The sequence below is a fragment of the Macaca thibetana genome, chromosome 7 (genome assembly GCF_024542745.1).
Source record: "Macaca thibetana thibetana isolate TM-01 chromosome 7, ASM2454274v1, whole genome shotgun sequence".
In the NCBI taxonomy this organism is placed as follows: domain Eukaryota; kingdom Metazoa; phylum Chordata; class Mammalia; order Primates; family Cercopithecidae; genus Macaca; species Macaca thibetana.
The window spans coordinates 153,860,926-153,880,613 of NC_065584.1; the positions used below are offsets into that span (position 1 = coordinate 153,860,926).

General features: G+C 35.1%; 1 protein-coding gene across 2 annotated transcripts in view; it reads left to right on the forward strand.

Moving 5' to 3' along the window:
• Positions 1-19,688, forward strand: part of GLCE (glucuronic acid epimerase) — a 121,801-nt gene that overhangs the window by 49,483 nt on the left and 52,630 nt on the right. The window contains exons 1-2 of one of the 2 annotated variants that reach the window (XM_050796318.1): positions 2,132-2,336; positions 4,139-4,229. The gene's annotated coding sequence lies outside the window, so the exon portion shown is untranslated. Of the gene's footprint in view, positions 1-2,131; positions 2,337-4,138; positions 4,230-19,688 lie in introns of those variants that run through there. The other variant, XM_050796317.1, reaches the window with a different exon arrangement.

Below are 19,688 nucleotides of genomic sequence, written 5' to 3' on the forward strand. Positions count from 1 at the left end.
TGTGTTTGTCTGATGCTTTTCTTGTGATTAGACAGAGGTGATGAGTTTTAGGAAAGAATACACAGAGGGAAATGCCGTTTTCCTCACATCTTATCAAAGTGCATGATGATAGCATTACTTGGCTAAGGCACTGTTTATCAGATTTCCTCACTGTAAAGTTGGTATTTTTGTCTTTTTGTATTATATTCTTTAGAGATGAGTTGCTAATTTCAGCCCACAATCAAAAGGGTGGGATATTGTTTCATCTTATGGATAGCGTATATCTATATGTTATTAAGGTTTCTTCTATAAGTAAGCCTTTGTCCCTTCTCTTCCATTTGTTTATTCAGTCATTTATATCAATATGTATACTTATTTTATACATTGGCTTATAATTCAATACTATGTTATTTTGTTGCTAAAATTGTTCCAGTGTTGGTCCCTGTATTCCTTTGACATGTCCCATCCTTTTCTTTTTTGAATACTTCCTTTATTTATGGTACTACAAGATACTCCAGGCTTATCATATATTTTCTCTGCCCTACCCCTAGAATCAGCCATTTCCACTTAGGAGCTCTGGTTTCTTGTATTGGAGAATTGTACTTAGATCCTTTGTCTCTCTGGGTACTGGATATACTTGTTGATACAGGGGTATCACCATTTCAAGGCCTTCTCAGAGAATAGAGCTAGGAAATAATACATTCGTATATAATTCATGTGTTTATGTACATCTATAATTGTTTCTGTACCTATCTATTTGTATTATATATTATGCTGTATATATAAAATATATTAAGTTCATACTGATGTCTGTGACTAATCCAGTACCACAGGGTTCATTCCAGGCTTCCCCACTTTGCTTCTGTAACTTTCCTTTCTAACAGAAACCTGGCCTTGATCATCCGTTTACTTATTTGTTCCGTCTCATTAAAGCAAGTTCACAATTGTTAACCAGTACCCCTGTGAGAAATAAATTTACCCTACCCCCTTTAGCTGGGTTATTCCATTTGTTTATAATACAGTCAGATTCATTTGTCGTGGACTGTATTCTATTTTAAAATTCCCCCAGCATCTTAGTTGATTTTTTAAAATTTGCGTACATTAAAGTTCAGTCTTTGTGATGTGCAGTTCTGTGGGTTTTGACAAATGCACAATGTCATGTATACACCACCTCAGTGTCATACAGAACGACCACACAGAAATTTCATAAAAAATTTTTCCATGCATCCCCTTTGTAGTCAGCCACTACTCCATACCCCAGCTCCTCTCCTGACAACCAAAATCTCCTATAGTTTTGCATTTTCCATTGTGTCATCTGAATGCAGTCATATAATAACATTGTTTTTGGATCTGACTTCTTTCATTTAGAAAAATACATTTAAGGTTTATTCATATTATTTCATGCATCAAATACTTCGTTCCTTTTCATTTCTGCATAGTATTCTATTGTATAGGAATACCACAGTTTGTTTATCAATTCACCTGGACATTTTAGTTGCTTCCAGGTTTTGGTGGTTATGAATAAAGCTCCATTAAATATTGGTGTGCAGGTTTTTGTCTGAATACAAGTTTTCAGTTCAGTTTAGTAAGTATCTCGGAGTTTGATTGCTGTGTCATATGATACATGTATACTGTATCAGAAGCTGCCAAACTGTCTTTCAAGTGGTTGTGCCATTTTTTATTTCCACCAGCAATGAATGAGAGTTCCTATTGCTCGTATCTTTAGCAGCATTTGGAATTACCAGGTTTGTTTTGTTTTGTTTTTGTTTTTTAAGCTATTCTAATCATGTGCTTTTGCTTATGTTTAAATTACATTGTTTTCTTACTGTTTAGTTTTGAGTGTTCTATATATTTGTTGGACAGAGGTCCTTTGCTCCATAAGTGATTTGCAGGTATTATCTCCCTGTCAGTAGCTTGTTCTTATGTTATCTTGAAGATACCTTTCCAGAGCATAAATGTTTAATTTTGGTGAAGTCCAATTTATAACTTTTAATGTTATGGATTATGTTTTTGGTGTCATATCTAAGAACTCTGCTTAACTTCAGGTAACAAAGATTTTATTCTTCTTTGTCATTTTTTGGGTACAAGTTTTACAGTTTTATATTTTACATTTAAGTTTATTTTGAGTTAATTTTTGTATAACATGAGGGTTTAGGTGAAATTTTATTTTTTTCTTTGCATGTGGATGCACAATTGTTCCAACACCATTTGTTGAAAAGACAATCCTTTCCTCATTGTATGCCTTTGAACCTTTGACAAAAATCAGTTGACCCTGTTTGTGTGGATATATTTGTGAACACTCTATTCTTTTCCATTGATTGATGGATCTCTTCCTTCAGCAATATCACATTGTCTTGGTAAGTAGCTTGAAGCCTTAAAATTAGGTAGTATAATTCCTTCAACTTTATTTCTTTTAAAAATAGTTTTGTTTTCTCTAGTTCTTTTGCCTTTCCATAATAATCTTAGAATCAGCTTGTCTATAACTACAAAAAATCCTGGAATTTTGATTGGAGTTGCATTAAATTTCTAGACCAGTTTGGGGAGAATTGACATCTTTATAAAGTTGAGCTTTCTGATCTATGAACACTGGGTATCTTTCTGCTTACTCAGATTTTCCTGATGCATGCATCAGCATTTTGTTGTTGTTAGCATATAGCTCTTGTACATGTTCTAATGGTTTGTACTCAACTATTCGGTTTTTATGGACCTATTTTGAATTGCATTATTTTTAAATTTGAGGGTTCCAAATTGTTCATTGTTAATGTACAGAAATGTGATTGATGTTGACCTTTTTTCCCCAATCTTTGTCTCTGTTCAGATTGGATCATTTTTATTCATCTGTAGTAAGTTCACTGACTTTTTTTCTGTCATCTTCATTTGGCTATTGAGCTCATTTAGTGAGTTTTTTATTTTGGTTATTGGTATTTATCCACTTCTAAAATTTCCATTTGGTTCTTCTTTTAATCTTCTGGTTTTTTTTTTTTTTTTCTGAGTTTATCCCTTTGTATCAAGAATGTTTGCACTCACTTGTTAAAGCATTCTATAATAATGGCTCTAAATATCTTTAATATCTCAGATAATTTCAACATCTTTGTTTTCTTGATGTTGGTATTTTTCCTGTGCAAGTTGAGTTTTTTTGATTCCTTGTATACCTAGTAATTTTGGATTATATCCTGGATGTTTGACTATTATGTTAGGAGACATTGGATCTTGTTTAAATACTATGCAGAATGTTGATATATTTGTTTTAGTAGGCAGTCAACCCAGTTAGATTCACACTGCAAATTTCTGTGGGTTGTAGTTACAGCATCAGTTTGATTTTGAAAGCTTTTGCCATATTACTTGGTTCTGTCCCACCTGTGTACCACCTATTGCCAGTCTGGAACTTGAGGGGTGGTCTGTTCCATAATTCGCAAAGTCTGTGTATGTTTGTTTGGGTCAGATGCATGCATATGCCACTCGAGGGTGAGTCCAGGAGTTCATAAAACAACTTTGAGGTGTTGCTCTCCCATGTTCCTTGTCTGTGATCTTCCAGTAATTTCTAATTCTGCGTGGCTTCCCTTTTCTAACCACAAAGTGGGTCTTTATTCCTCTTTAATGTTCACTCTCTGCAACTGTGCCCATATTCAGGGCCAAGTGGCAGGAGGACAGAGAGAGAAGCAAAAGGGATTCACCACATCCTCTTGGGACCACAGCTGCTGTGATCAGAGAGGTAGATTACCTCTCTCAGAGTTTTAGTTCATAATAACCTCCATTGCCACGGCTGCCACAGCTGTGATGGGTGGCTGGGCTTGAGAGAGTAAAGAGAGAAAAAAAAAGGGGGAATTGCACACTTTCTTGTGAGTCTTAGGAGACCCCTTTCCCTCTCCTCGAGCCAGAGGTAGAGGGGTTCTCCTGAAGCTTTCCATTTGGGCTGTATTATGTTCAGTCTGGATGAAAGCAGAGGGGGAAATAAATGGTAAACCTGTGGTTGCTTCAGTGGTACATCAAATTCTGGTTGTCTTAATCTGCCTGCTACTGTTACTTTTCAAAGTTCCCTAGTAGTTGTTCCGTGCATTCTGTTCAAGTCTTATAGCTACATTAACTTGCTGGCATGTGATTACCCTATCTTATCTGGAACTGGAAGCTGACTTAAGGTTTTCAATTTTTGTTTCTCTAGGAATTTGACAAGAAACTGAAGTTTTGATTCAGATACATTCTGAATTGAAACCAGAGATGTACTAGAGTTTAGATTCTTTCATTTGATTAAGGTAAGATTGTTTGATAAAATTTAATCATACCCTTACTGTGTATGCATTTTTAGACTTATATTTTAATGTGTATTTTATTAACACATTTAAATTTCCCAGTCTTATCTGAGATTCTGACCTCAGGAAATATTTTCATGGTTTCTTTACCACTTATATAGCTAATGTTCCTTGTAACAACTACTAGATTCAAGGGAAACATGATTATACATTCGCTGGAAGTGTTATATACTGATACCAAATCTGTTTGCCTAGAGCAGGAGTCAGCAAACTATGGCCTACCTATTTTGGTAAATAAAGTTTTATTGGAACACAGCCACACCCACTTAATACATATTGTGTGTGGCCATCTTAGCACTACATTGGCAGCGTTTTTAGTTGGAACAGTGTCTGTATGGCCCAGAAGCCTAAAATCTAGTCCTTTTAGGAAAGTTTGCCAACCCTTGGCTTAGAAAACTGAAGCAGGGTATCTTATTATGCTATGTAATTATAATACATGAAATGGTAGTATGCTATGTAATTATGATACATGAAATGGTAGCTAACTGATTTTAGTTGTCAGTAAGACTTGTTGTATGAAAACTTATTAGAGATTTAAATATGCATATAAGTATATGTGCAGATACAAGAACTCTAATTTCTTGAAGTGAAGGGTCTGTATTACTTCTTAGAGGAGGTGCTACTTTTCTGAAGTAATTGATTTTTAAAATAAGACTTAATGTTGTTAGCAGTTAAATACTAAGTGCTTATTTTTTAAGTAGAAGCCTTCATTTTGCTTAGATTTTCAAAAATAAAAGTTTATATGACAAAGGTCAAGCTTGTTCCCATTCTAAAAACTATTCACACAAATGTATTTAATTATATTTGTCTCTACTACTAAATTTAAACTGAACAAATAATATTTTGAGAGTGGTGATTGTGTATTTTTAATATCTGTTCCAGTAATGCAAGTGGTTTAGCTTATATAAACTTAAATGAAAACATGGGTAATATAAAACTACATTTAGTGGCTAAAGTTGGAGTTACGTTTCTCTCTCATATTTAAATGGAAATGCTTACACTTGTTTGTGATTCCTAAAATTATTAGTGTTTAAATAAACATAAGATAGAAGGAGAAAATAAAATTGGAGCCTAGAAAGTCTATAAAATCTTTGCTACACTCCTCAGGAATTTCTTGGCTGAAGAAAAGAAACATATATTTTAAAACCATGCCATATTAAATTAGAATTTCCAACCAATATCATAAAGGAATTTCTCTGTTCAGGGCACCAAAATTAGAAACAAATTATATTTGCTATTTTCCATGTAATTTTAACAAAATAAAGTAAGCTTCTAAAATCTTCATCTCATAAAGAACTATTATTTGATTTGAAAATAGCCTCTTTTATATCCTGCCTAACCTGAAATATATTTGGTTTCCTAATAGACTTGTGTGAGGTATCTTTGCTTGCATTTTTATAAAGCCAATTTAAAACTTTTAAAATTTACTTTTTAAAGGAAGGAATCTGGAAACTTATCAGAAAGAAAATACTTTGCATCTTTTTGTGCCATCACACATTTTATATTTAAATCAGTGTGGATTTAGAATTTGAGTGCTTATACATTTGAATTATGAAAGGTGATAAAATTAAGCTGCAGAAGGGATGGAAATCTTGATAGCTTTAATATGTTAATGAGGCCACCTTAGCATTGTGTGTGTTTAGCTGTGGAGAGTATCTGATTTGTAAACTAGGACTTATGAATAAAATAATCAATTTCTTATGAATAAGTAAAACTTCCTTTTAAATGATGGATAATATAAGAAGGTAATGCTAACACTTTTTGCATCTATTAAAATCATATCTTAAGACATCTTTTTTTAATTTCCCTGATTTATATTCTAGTTGTGGTACTTAAAAGTAAAACAAGGGGAAATAAATTCATAGGAAAGTTTATACTTTGATTTTCCCTTTCATATAATCTTAGATTACTTAGATTTTTCTAACTCAGCATAAAAGATTTCATTATAAAAATCAAATACTGAGTCATTGCCAATTTGATAGTATCATTGAAATTAAATATGTGTACTTTAAAGACAGGCATAGAATTTTTTCTTTAAATTGAATATACTGCTTATCTCTTAAAGTATATGTGGCTAAATAAGAAAGGGCCTGAATGGACTTGGTTTGGAATTTTCTCTGTTCATGTCTTTGAAGGTATTCAGACTGAAAGAGAATGTCAGCTTTTTAACTTCGTAAAACCTGATCCATATTACCGCATAGCTGTTAGTTACAGTAGCTATTTGCAATGTTGAATTTTTGTGATGAGTATTTTTACTGCTAACGATGTGGACATGGGTATTATTTTCATATAACTGTCACAGCAGTAAAGAAACTAGTTTGGAAGTAAACCTCCAAGATTTATCCTCGTAGGAGACAATGTTAAAAATCTTATTTTAATATACCACTATGGGGTTTTCTTTAAAATGTTAAATAATGTTTTTGAATAATTTGGTTTTTGTAGCCATTTTATCTTCTACCAAATAAGTTTTTTAAAAAATCAATTTTATCCACATAATTTGCTGTCAAGAAAGGTGTACTGCATTTGAAGGAGAGGAATAAAGTGTCTTTTTCTCTTTTTTAAGGCTCTTGAAAAAAAAATTATTTTGAAATAATTTTAGATGTACAAGTAAGTTACAATGATAATATAGTATAGAGAGTTTTTTGTGTTCATTACTCAGCTTACCCTCATGTTAACATCTTACATACCCATGGTATAGTGATCAAAACTAAATAATCAATAATGACTTACTAAAACTACAGACCTTATTAGAATTTCACCAGGTTTTCCACTAATGTTCTTTTTCCAGGATCCCATATTACAGTTAGTTGTGTTATTTCCTTAGTCTCCTCCAATCTGACAGTTCCTTAGTCTTTCCATGTCTCTCATGATTTTCACACTTTGAAAGACTCCTGGTCAGGTATTTTGTAGAATGTCATTCAATTAGAGTTTCCCTGATGTTTCCTCATAACTAGATTGAAGTTACAGATTTTGAGACAGAATACCACAGAGGTGATATGCCTTTTTCAGCACACAATATCAGAGGCTACGTGGTGTCAGAATGTCCTATTACTGGTAATGTTAGCCTTGATCACTTGATTATGGTGGTGTCTACCAGATTTCTCTATTTAAAAGTTAATATTTTTCCCTTAATTAATAAATATTTAGGGGAAAATGCTTTGAGACTTGACAAATATCTTGTTTTTCCTTAAATTTTTGGCCACTAATTTTAGCATTTATAGGTGGATCTTGCCTGCAGCATCTGTGGTGTTTTAGTGGTGATTTTCTATTCTCCGTATTTCCTCTACATTTATCAATTGTAATTCTTCTGTAATACAGAGTAGTCCCTCCTCACATTTATTTGCTTAATCATTTGCTTATATCAGTGTGAACTCATAGATATTTATTTTATTCTCTGGATTAGAATCAAAATTCTGTTGTTATTTATTTTATTGCTCAAATTGTTCCAGCTTCGGCCACTGGGAGCACTTTTCAACGTGTCATTGTCTTTTTCTTTTCTTTTCTTTTTTTTTTAAAGCAATTCCTTACTTTCTGACTTTATGAGATGCTTCAGGCTTATCTTGTATTTTCCCTGCTCTAGCCCTGAAATCACTTACCTCTCCAAGGAACCCAGGTCCAACTTGTTGGATAATAGTATTTAGAAACCAGCATCTGGGTGCTAGGTATGTTCATTGCTACCGAGGTGTTACTGCTTTTATACCTTTCAGGGGTCAGAGTTAGGAAATGTATACTGATATGGTTAGGCTTTGTGTCCCCACCCAAATCTCATCTTGAATTGTAATCCGCATAATCCCCACATGTTAAGGGAGAGACCTGGTGGGAGGTGACTGGGTCATGGGGCAGTGTCCCCATGCATTTCTTATAATAGTGAGTGCTCATGAGATCTGATGGTTTTATAAGTGTCTGACAGTTCGTCCCTTACACACTTGCTCTCTTGCTTGCTGCCATGTAAGACATTCTCTTCTGCCATGATTATAAGTTTCCTGAGGCCTCCCCAGCCATGTGGAACTGTGAGTCAATTAAACTTCTTTTCTTTATAAATTACCCAGTCTTGGGCAGTTCTTTATAATAGTGTGAAAACGGACGAATACATATACTAACTCACATACATACATACATCTATATTCTGTGTTTACTTGCTGTATACACACTTAAAATATTAATTCATACTGATACCTTCAACTCCAGTTTTGTACCACAGGGATTATTCTAGTGTTTCCCCTTTGCTTATTTGTAATTTCTTTCTCCCACAGTGAGAAACCTGACTCTCATTCTCTACACTATATTTATGTGTTTATTAGACATATATAGTAGTTGCCAAATTGCTAACCCATACTCCTGTGAGAAACAAATTTACCAAATAGAATACAGTGTTTGTGTACAGTTATTTTTATCTTGATTCTCACATTATCCAGCCAAAATGCTTTTTTCCAAAGTTAGTTGTCAGGTCTTTTCTTCTGTATATCCCCATCAGTCTACTGTGCCATTTCATTTGTACCACAGTTAGATTCATTTTGTCACAGTTCACATTCCATCTTGGGTTTCCCTGATACCCTGGTTGTTTGCATTTAATTTATATACAGTAAAATTCATTCTTTGTGTTGTACAGTTTTGTGGATTTTGAAAAATGCATAGAGTCACATACCTACCAACAGCAGTTCTGTGACCACCCACCCCCGCCTAATTTTTTTGTGCTGCCACTTTGTAGTCAGCCTCTCTCCCCAGCCCCAAATCCTGGCAACCCTTAATGTGTGTTCTATCCCTTTAGTTATTAGCCTTTTCCAGAATATCATATACATGGAATCATATAATATGTAGCCTCTTAGGTCTGGCTTCTTTTTAGCAAAATACATTTTAAGTTTCATCCATTTTGTTGCATAAATCCTTAGTTTGTACCTTTTTGTTGCTGAGTAGTATTCTATTATAGGTACACAATTTGCTTATTCATTTATCTGTTGAGGGACATCTAGGTTGTTTGCAGTTTCAGTCAATCGTGAATAAAGCTACTATGTTTACATAAAGGGTGTGTGTGTGTGTGTGTGTGTGTGTGTGTGTGTACATAAGTTTTCATTTCACTTGAGTGAATATCTAGGAGCAGGATTATGGACCTTATTTTAAGTGTATAGTTAACTTTATAAGAAACTGTTAAACTGTTTCCAAGTGAATGTACAATTTTGCATTCCTGCCATCAATATATAAGAATTTTTGCTGCTCTGCATCCTTGTCAGCACTTGATATTGTGCAGTATATTTTTGCCTTTTATCTGTTCTAATATGTGTGTGTAGTAGCATCTTGTGTTTTTCTGATGACTTATAATGTTGAGCACCTTTTCATATGTCATCCTTATATGTTTGTGAAAAGGTAGCTGGTCTCTTTTATTTCTCTGTATTTTCTTCTTTTGTGATCAGCCAGGTAGATAGTCTTTCCAATATCTTTTTGATCAAATTAGCTGCCATTATCTCTGACTATTTGGCTATGCTTTATAATAAAATACACATTTTCATAATGAGTTTTGGTTATCTGTACCTATTCCAAGGGAATGTATGTATAGTTTTATATAGCTGAGTATTTGAATAATTTTATTGTTGTCTAAAACTAGATTGCATTATAGGAATCTATCCAAAGGTTACATCTGTGACTGAAAAAACATGTAAGACAAGACAAAGTGTAATAAATGCTGCTAGTGCCGAAGATTGGCATTGGGTTGACAAATGTTACTTTAGAAAAATAAATTTTAGGGTCTTTGGTGAGATCTTTTCATCTTTGGGTATCAAATGAACAAAGAAACCTGATACTCTCTTGGGATATCTGTCAAAAAGAACAAACTTTGGTATGTTCTTACAACTAAGCAGTTAATATTAGGTGAAAGAGATAAGAAATGAATGATTTTAAACTTGGGCTACTTTATATAAACATTTAAACTAGCAACTTAAAATACTTAGGACTTATATTTAGTTCTGTCAGAATGGAATGAAGACATAGCAAGTTTCAGTGGTAGTTTTCTACCCTATTGAAGCCTGATATTTACTATTTCTTTTTGTAAAGACCTATGTTTAACTAAACCATTAGAATATGTGTAGGGATGCCACATTATTTAATTAGGCCTTTCTATTTGTTTGCTGTATAACAAATAGAGAGTTATACAGCAAACTGTATAACTGTTGTATAGTTCTTGCCCTTTTAAGAACTTACTATATTACATAAAATAATATGCCTAGATTTGGAAAACACTATATGCCTTAAAGGATAGCATTACTGTCACATTATGTGGGTAATTATGATTGATTCTGTTGATAATTCTAATTAGCTAAGTGAGTTCCCTATTTCGGTAGGAAATTATTTCCTTTTTCAGTAGGAGAAAGCCAAACGAAACAGTGTTTAATTTACATATTCAGATTCTGAAAATAACTTTAGTATTAGAAGTCATTACAGTTATTACATATGGGAAGATGACCTTTTCTGCTTTAGAGTAAGCATACCTCTTTAAATGTCCTATTTAATAGTGTGATCACATGACTGATATTTCTAATGGCTAAACCCAGTATTGTTATTATGATGATGATGATGACAGTCTTTGATTTAAACCAAAGCCATTATAGAAAGGTCTGCCCTTTCCAATATAAAACTTATAAAACATGTATATATGTAACTTATGTATATATAACTTACATTAATGGCTGCTGTAGTCATTGTATATATCTTACATTGTTGTCCCTTCTCAGGCCCTATTTGTAAATGAGATGTATTTTTTGTTTGTTTTTTATTGATCCTTATTCCTAGAAATGTAAATGAGATGTAAATAAGACAAACTGTTTTCCAAGCCTTGTAAAAGTAGAAAAATTACTATATGTACATATATTACAAATATATATTTTATTTATTTTTTCCCTTCTCCTGAAAAGCAGAAAAAGAAACAAAGAATGTGGGTTTTATCTATAAGGCCTTGATAGCAGCCTACTTCCTTGTTTATAGGAGACTAATAAGGTGAACTTTGTGACTTCAGTTGAGTATGCTTTAGAACCTGAAACATAATAAAGTGGCACCTGCTAGCAGTTTTGCATGTATGACAGTTGACATTATCAATTTCACTTTCATTGTTGAAATCAGCACTTCTGAAATTGGGGTATTGAAGAAGGATGGAATTTAACTTCGTTTGAACAGCTGTTCTTTGGTCGACTCTGACTCAGGCACTTTGTTTCCTTATTATTTTATTTTATCCTCAAATTTAATCCTCACAATTTATTTAATTTTCACAATTAGCCTACAAAGGAGGCGTGATTACACACATTTTTACAAACAAAATTTATTCGAAGGAGCCCAGGCTGGGCTCAGTGGCTCACGCCTGTAATCCCAGCACTTTGGGAGGCCGAGGCGGGCAGATCATGAGGTCAGGAGTTTGAGACCAACCAAACCAACATGGTGAAACCCTGTCTCTACTAAAAATACAAAAATCAGCTGGGCGTGTTGGTGCGCACCTATAATCACAGCTACTCAGGAGGCTGAGGCAGGAGAATCACTTGAACCCAGGAGGCGGAGATTGCAGTGAGCTGAGAATGTGCCATTGCATTCCAGCCTGGGTGACAGAGTGAGACTCTGTCTCAAAAAAAAAAAAAAAGAAAATTCACACTTTTATCAACTATACTATGTCGATTCTTCTAAGATTAGAAAAGTAGGCCGGGCATGGTGGCTCATTCCTGTAATCGCAGCATTTTGGGAAGCCAAGGCGGGTGGATTTCTTGAGCTCAGGAGTTCAAGACCAGCCTGGGCAACATGGCAAAACCCCATCTCTGCCAAAAACAAAAAATTAGCTGGATGTAGTGGTGCACGCCTATAGTCTCAGCTACCTGGGAGGCTGAGTCTGGAGGATTGCTTGAGCCTGGGAGGCAGAGGTTTCAGAGAGCCAAGATGGAGCCACTGCACTTCAGCTTGGCTGCTAGAGTGAGACCCAGTCTCAAAAAAGAAAACAAACAGAAAAAAAAAGTAATGAGAATTATTAGAAAATCTCCCTAAACTTAAGCCTCTGGGAGGGAAACTAATAATTAGACAAGACTCAAATTTCAACCTTATGTAGTATTTTTCTCAGCCTCACGGGGCTTCACTTTTGGAAAACCTGTTTTATGTGTGTTATATAAGAGAACTGTCAGCATAATACCTGTTAATGCTAATCATATGGCTAAATATCCATTCGATATCTTGGAAAAGATTAATAACATTACTGATCATTGTTTTCTTGGAAACAAATTATCTGTGAATCAGAAATAATACACATATCTGCATTGATGTTAGCAGTAAAAATACTCATCTCAAAAATTTAACACTGCAAATGTAACTTTCTGATAGTCCAGTTAAACACTTAAAATGATACTTAGTATAATATTTGCAAAACAAGTTCATATAGCTAAAAATAATGCTTTTAAACTGTTTTGTCAATAAACTCATTTTATGGTAGATCAGTAAATTCTATTTGCATAGTGATTAAACTGTCTTTATCTTAATGGTATTGATAGTAATGTAATGTTATACTGTGAACATTAATAACTTCATGTAGAATTGTCAGTTATAAGGGTTTTTCTTAACATTTGTGTTATATTGTCAGTCTTATTGTACATTTATTATAAATTTATCTGTGGTCCAGTCATTAGTTACTTAGTATTTATTTCTAGCATATTATTGTCAAATCAATAAAATATAGAGCATGTTTCAAGGATAATGAAATTGTATGGATAGTTGTTTCGGTGTATGTAAGCAGTCAAACTGTAGATTTTGTGTTGAAAAGGTGATAAATGTTAGTTGACATTTGGTAAGGAAAAAGTCCAATAATTCTTTTATAACAGTATTTCTTTTATAACATCCCAGGGTAAAGTATGTTGTAATACTAAGTAGTATATATAAAAGTAGTATCTGAGCCTGTGTATTTATTTCAGTGTTATAAGTAGAACAACAAAGTTAGAAAGCTGCAGTGGAAAGCAGAGCCTTCGTAAGTAATCACAAGACTTGGACCTAGTGTTGGTGCAGCCAGAACTAGTTGTGTGACTTTGGACAAGTCATTAAACTCTAGATCTTATTTTGTTGTTGTTGTTGTTTACAAATAAACTAGTTGGACTATGGTTTTTAAGATTATTGCCAGTTCTGTGATTCTTTTTTGTTTTCAATTGTTTAAATTGTGTTAAAATACACATAATATAAAATTTACCATCTTAACTATTTTTAAGTATATAGTTCAGTGGTATTAAATACATTCATAATGTTATGCATCCATTTCCATTACTCTTTCAATCTTGTAAACCTGAAGCTCTGTACTAATTAATCAATAACTCCCCAGTTTCCCCTTCCCCCACTCCCTGGCAACCACCAATCTACTGTCTGTCTGTATGATTTTGAGTAAGTACCTCATACAAATAGAATTATAGTATTAGTGGTTTTGGTGACTAGTTTATTTCACTTAGTATAATGTCCTCAAGGTTCATCTATGTTGTAACATAAATCATAATTTCCTTTCTTTTTAAGGCTGAAAAATATTTTGTTGTATGTATATACCACATTTTACTTATGCATTCCATTGATACACTCTTGGGTTGCTTGCACATTTTGGCTGTTGTTAATAATGCTGCTGTGAACATGGGTGTACCAATATTTCTTCAAGAGCCTGTTTTAAATTGTTTGGGGATATACTGAGAAGTGGAAGTGTTGGATCATATGGTAAACTCTATTTTGAATTTTTTGAGAAGCTGTCATACTGTTTTCCACAGTGGCTGTACCATTTTGTTTTTCTTATTTTTTAAATTTATTTTTCTTTCTTTTATACAAACCTGCACATGTAAGTGGCTGTACCATTTTACATTCTCATCAACACTGCACAAGAGTTCCAATTTCTTTACATCCTTGTCAGCACTTGTTATTTTCTGTTTTCTGATGGTAGCCATTATAATGGGTATGAGGTAGTATCTCATTGTAGTTTTGATTTGTGTTCATTAATGTTTACTGATGTTGAGCATCTTTTTATGTGTTACTTGGCCAGTTATGTGTATATTCTTCAGTGAAATGTCTATTCAAGTTTTTTGCCCATTTTTGAATTGGGTCGTTTGCTTTTTGTTGTTGAGTTTTAGAAGTTATCTGTACATTCTGGATATTAATCCCTTATCAGATATATAATTTGCAAATATTATCTCCTATTCTGTGAGTTGCCTTTTTACTCTGCTGATATTGTCTTTTGATGCACAACATTTTATATTTTTCATGAAGTCCAAATTGTCTTTCTCTTGTTGCTTGTGATTTTGAGTAATATCCAGGAAATCATTACTAAATCCAGTATTGTGAAGCTTTTGCCCTGTTTCCTTCTAAGAATTTTATAGTTTTAGAATTTATGTTTAAGTCTTTCATCTATTTTTACATATGGTAAGGATCCAACTTCACTCTTTTGCATATGGAGATCCAGTTTTCCCAACACCATTTGTTGAAAAGACAAATTATTCCCTTTTGGGTGGTCTTGCCACCCTTGTCAGAATTATTTGATTATATATTTGAGGGTTTATTTTGGGCCCTCTAGTGTATTCCATTGGTCTATATGTCTGTGTCAGTACTATACTGTTTTGATCATTCTAACTTTTGAAATCAGAAAATGTGAATCTTCCAACTTGGTTCTTTTTCAAGATTGTTTTGGCTATTTGAGGTCCCTTGAGATTCCATGTGGATTTTTGGATAGGTTTTTCTATTTCCATGAAAAACATGTCATCAGGATTTTGATAGTGATTGCATTGGATCTGTAGATTACTTTATGTAGTGTTGACATTTTAACAATATTATGTCTTCCAATACATGAACGTGGGATATGTTTTCTCTTCTTTAATTTTTTTCAGTAGTGTTTTGTAATTTTCATTTTACATGTCTTTTACCTCCTTGGTTAATTTCTAAGTATATTATTCTTTTTGATGCTATAATAAATGGAATTACTTTTGTCATTTTATTTTCAGATTATTCCTTGTTACTATATAGAAGTTAATTTTTAAAAAATTAGGCCAGGCACGGTGACTCATGTCCATAATCCCAGCACTTTGGGAAGCTGAGGTGGGTGGATCACCTTAGGTCAGGAGTTCAAGACCAGCCTGGCCATCATGGCGAAACCCCATCTCTACTAAAAATACGAACATTAGCTGAATGTGGTGGTGGGCACCTGTAATCCCAGCTACTTGGAAGGCTGATGCAGGAGATTCGCTTGAACCTGGGAGGCAGATGTTGCAGTGAGCTGAGATCACGCCATTGCATTCCAGCCTGGGTGACAAGAGTGAAACTCCATAAAAAATAAAATTAAATTAAAAGGCTTTATTGAGATATATTTCATATACCATAAAATTTACTGATTTAAAATGTACAGTTCAGTGGTTTCTAGAATATATAGAATTGTGCAGTCATTACCACAGTCTAACTTTAGAACATTTCAACTGTTCAGAAAGAAATGTTGTACACATTAGCACTCATTCCTGCTTCTGTGCATCTCACCCCGTGCTTCACTATAGCTCCAGGCCACTGCAAATCTACTTTCTGTCTCCCTGGATTTTCCTGTTCTAGGCATTTCACATAAAAGCAGTCAGACAATATGCAGTCTCTTATGACTGGATTCTTTCACTTAACATAATATTGACAAGGTTCACTCATATTACAGCATTTTTATATATATTTTTATAGATTCAGGGGGCACATGTGCACTTCTATTACGTGCCTATCTTGTGCAGTAGTGAAGTCTGGGCTTTTACTGAACCTAGTAATAGTGAATGGTGTTCCTAGTAGATAATTTTTCAGGTCTCACTTCCTTACTGCTCTGCCCTGTTTTGGAGTCCCCAGTGTCTATTAGACCCTTCTGTATGTTCATGTATACCCATTGTTTAGCTCCCACTTATACACGAGAACATGTAGCAATTGGTTTTCTTTTTCTGAGTTAATTCACTTAGGCTAATGGCCTCCACCTCTATCCGTGTTATATTGCAGCATTTTTAAGCAGCCGAATAATCTTCTAAAATTCATTTTTAAGGCTGAATAGTATCCCATCGTATGGCTATACCACATTTTATTTATTAATTTATCAGTGACAGGCATTATGTTGCTTCTAGTTTTTGAATAATGCTGCTATGAACCATGTATGTACAAGTTTTGGTAGGAAGACACATTTTCATTTGTTCTGGGTATATATCTAGGAGTGGAATTGCTGGATTATATGGTAGCTATGTGTTCAACTTTTAGAGGAACTACCAGATGTGTTCTAAAGTGGCTGCACTGTTTTACATTCCAACCGGCAAAAATGAGGATTCCAATTTCTTTAAATTCTCATCATCACTTTAAAAAAAACTTTATTTTTTAACTTTTATTTTAGGTTCAAGGGGTACCTGGGCAGATTTGTTACATGGATAAATTGCATGTCACTGAGGCTTGTTGTATGAATGATCCCATAACCCAGGTGGTGAGCACAGTTCTCAATAGGTATGTTCCAAGCCATTTTCCCCTCCACGCTCCCCGCTTAAGCAGTCCCCAGTGTCTGTTTTTCCTATCTTTGTGTACGTGTGTATTCAATGTCTGGCTCCCACTTATAAGTGAGAACATGTGGTATTTGGTTTTCTGTTCCAACACTAGTTCACTTATGATAATGAATTCCAGCTGCATCTATATCGCTGTAAAGGACATGATTTCATTCTTTTTTATGGCTGTATAGTATTCCATGGTATATATATACTACATCTTCTTTATCCAGTTCACCATTGATGGGCATTGTGGTTGATTCCTGTCTTTGCTATTATAAGTACTACTGCATGTGTCTTTTTGGTAGAACAATTTATTTTCCTTTGGGTATATACCTTACTGTGGGATTGCTGGATTGAATGGTTGTTCTACTTTAAGTTATTTGAGAAATCTCCACACTGCTTTCCACAGTGGCTGAACTAATTTATATTCCCACCGGCAGCATATAAGTGTTTCCTTTTCTCCACAACCTCACCAGCATCTGTTGTTTTTTGACTGTTTAGTAATAGCCATTCTGACTACTATGAGATGGTATCTCATTGCAATTTGTATTTGCATTTCTCTAATGATTAATGATGATCATTTTTTCATATATTTGTTGGCTGCGTGTATGGTTTCTTTTGAGAATTTTTGTTCATGTCTTTTGCCCATTTTTTAAATGGGTGATATGGTTTGGCTGTGTTTCAACCCAAAATCTCATCTTGAATTATATTCTGAATTATAATCACCACATATTGGGGCTCAGAAGACAGGAAGATATGGGAAAGTTTGGAACTTCCTAGAGACTTGTTGGATGGTTTTGACCAAAATGCTGATAGTGATATGGCTGAGGTAGTCTCAGATGGCGATAAGGAACTTGTTAGAAATTGGAGTAAAGGTCACTCTTGCTATACAAAGAGACTGGTGGCATTTTGCCCCTGCCCTGGAGATGTGTGGAACTTTGAACTTGAGGGAGATGATTTAGGGTATCTGGTGAAAGAAATTTCTAAGTGGCAAAGTCTTCAAGAGGAAGCAGAGCATAAAAGTTTGGAAAATTTCAACCTGAAGATGCAATAGAAAAGAAAACCCCATTTTCTGGGGAGAAACTGTAGCTGGCTGCAGTTAAGTAACCAGGAGCCAAATGTTAACCACCAAGACAGTGGGGAAAAGGTCTCAGGACATGTCAGAAACCTTCATGGCAGACTCTCCCAGCACAGGCCCAGAGGCCTTGGAGGGAAAAATGGTTGCATGGGCTGGGCTCTTCTGTTCTACGCAGCCTCGGGATGTGGTGTCCTGCATCCCAGCTGCTTCAGCTCCACCCGTGGCTAAAGGGAGCAAACATACAGCCTCAGGCCGTAGCTTTAGAGGGTACAAGCCCCAAGCCTTGGTGTCTTACACATGATGTTGGGCCTGTGGATGTACAGAAGTCAGTAATTGAGGTTTGGGAACCTCTGCCCTAGATTTCACAGGATGTATGGAACCACCTGGATGTCCAGTTATAAGTTTGCTGCAGGGGCAGAGCTCTCATGGAGAACCTCTGGTCAGTCAGTGCAGAAGGGAAATATGGGGTCAGAGCTCCCACACAGAGTCCCCACTGGGCCACTGCCTAGTGGAGCTGTGAGAAGAGGGCCACTGTATTCCCAACCAGAGAATGGTAGGTACACCGACAGCTTGCACTTTGTACCTGGAAAAGCTGCAGGCACTCAATGCCAACCTGTGAAAGCCATCAGGAGGGGGGTTGTATACTGCAAAGCCACAGGGGTGGAGCTACTCAAGGCCATGGGAGCCCACCTTTTGTATCAGTGTGACCTGGATGTGAGACATGGAGTCAAAGGAGATTATTTTGGAACTGTAAGATTTAATGACCGCCTTATTGGATTTTGGACTTGCATGGGGCCTGTAGCCCTTTTGTTTTGGCCAATGTCTCCTGTTTGGAATGGGTGTATTTACCCAGTGCTTGTACCCCCATTATATCTAGGAAGTAACTAATTTTTTATTTTACAGGCTCATAGGCAGAAGGGACTTGCCTTGTCTTAGATGAGACTTTGGACTTGGACTTTTGGGTTAATGCTGGAATGATTAAGACTTTAGGGGACTATTGGAAAGGCATGATTGTGTTTTGAAATGTGAGGACATGACATTTGGGAGGGGCCAGGGGCAGAATGATATGGTTTGGTTGTGTTCCCACCCGAAATCTCATCTTCAATTGTAATCTGAATTATAATCCCCAGGTGTAGTGGGAAGGCCCTTGGGGGAAGTGATTAGATCATGGCTGCGATCCCCCCATGCTGTTCTCATGATAGTGAGTGAGCTCTCATGAGATCTAATGACTTTGTAAGGGGCTTTCCCCTCTTCACTCATTCTTTTCTCTCCTGCCACCTTGTGAAAAAGGACTTGTTTGCTTTCCCTTCTGCCATGACTGTAAATGTCCTGAGGCCTCCCCAGCCCTGCAGAACTGTGAGTTAAACCTGTTTCCTTTATAAATTACCCAGTCTCAAGTATGTCCTTATAGCACTTGAGAATGGAGTAATACAATGGGGTTATTTGGTTTTTGCTTGCTGATTTGTTTAAGTTCGTTATAGATTCTGGGCATTTAGACCTTTATTGGATGCATAACTTGTGAATATTTTCTCCCATTCTGTAGTTTGTAGTTTACTTTGTTGATAATTTCTTTTGCTATGCAGAAGCTCTTTAGTTTAATTAGGTCCCACTGGTCAATTTTTGTTTCTGTTGCAATTGCTTTTGGGGACTTAGTCATAAATTATTTGCTAAGACCAATATCCAGAATGAATGGTACTTCCTCGATTTTCTTCTAGATCTAGATCTAGCCCTTTTGTTTTGGCCAATTTCTCCCATTTGGAATGGGTTTTTTTTTTTTTTTTTTTGCTTAGGATTGCTTTTGGTGATTTATTGTTT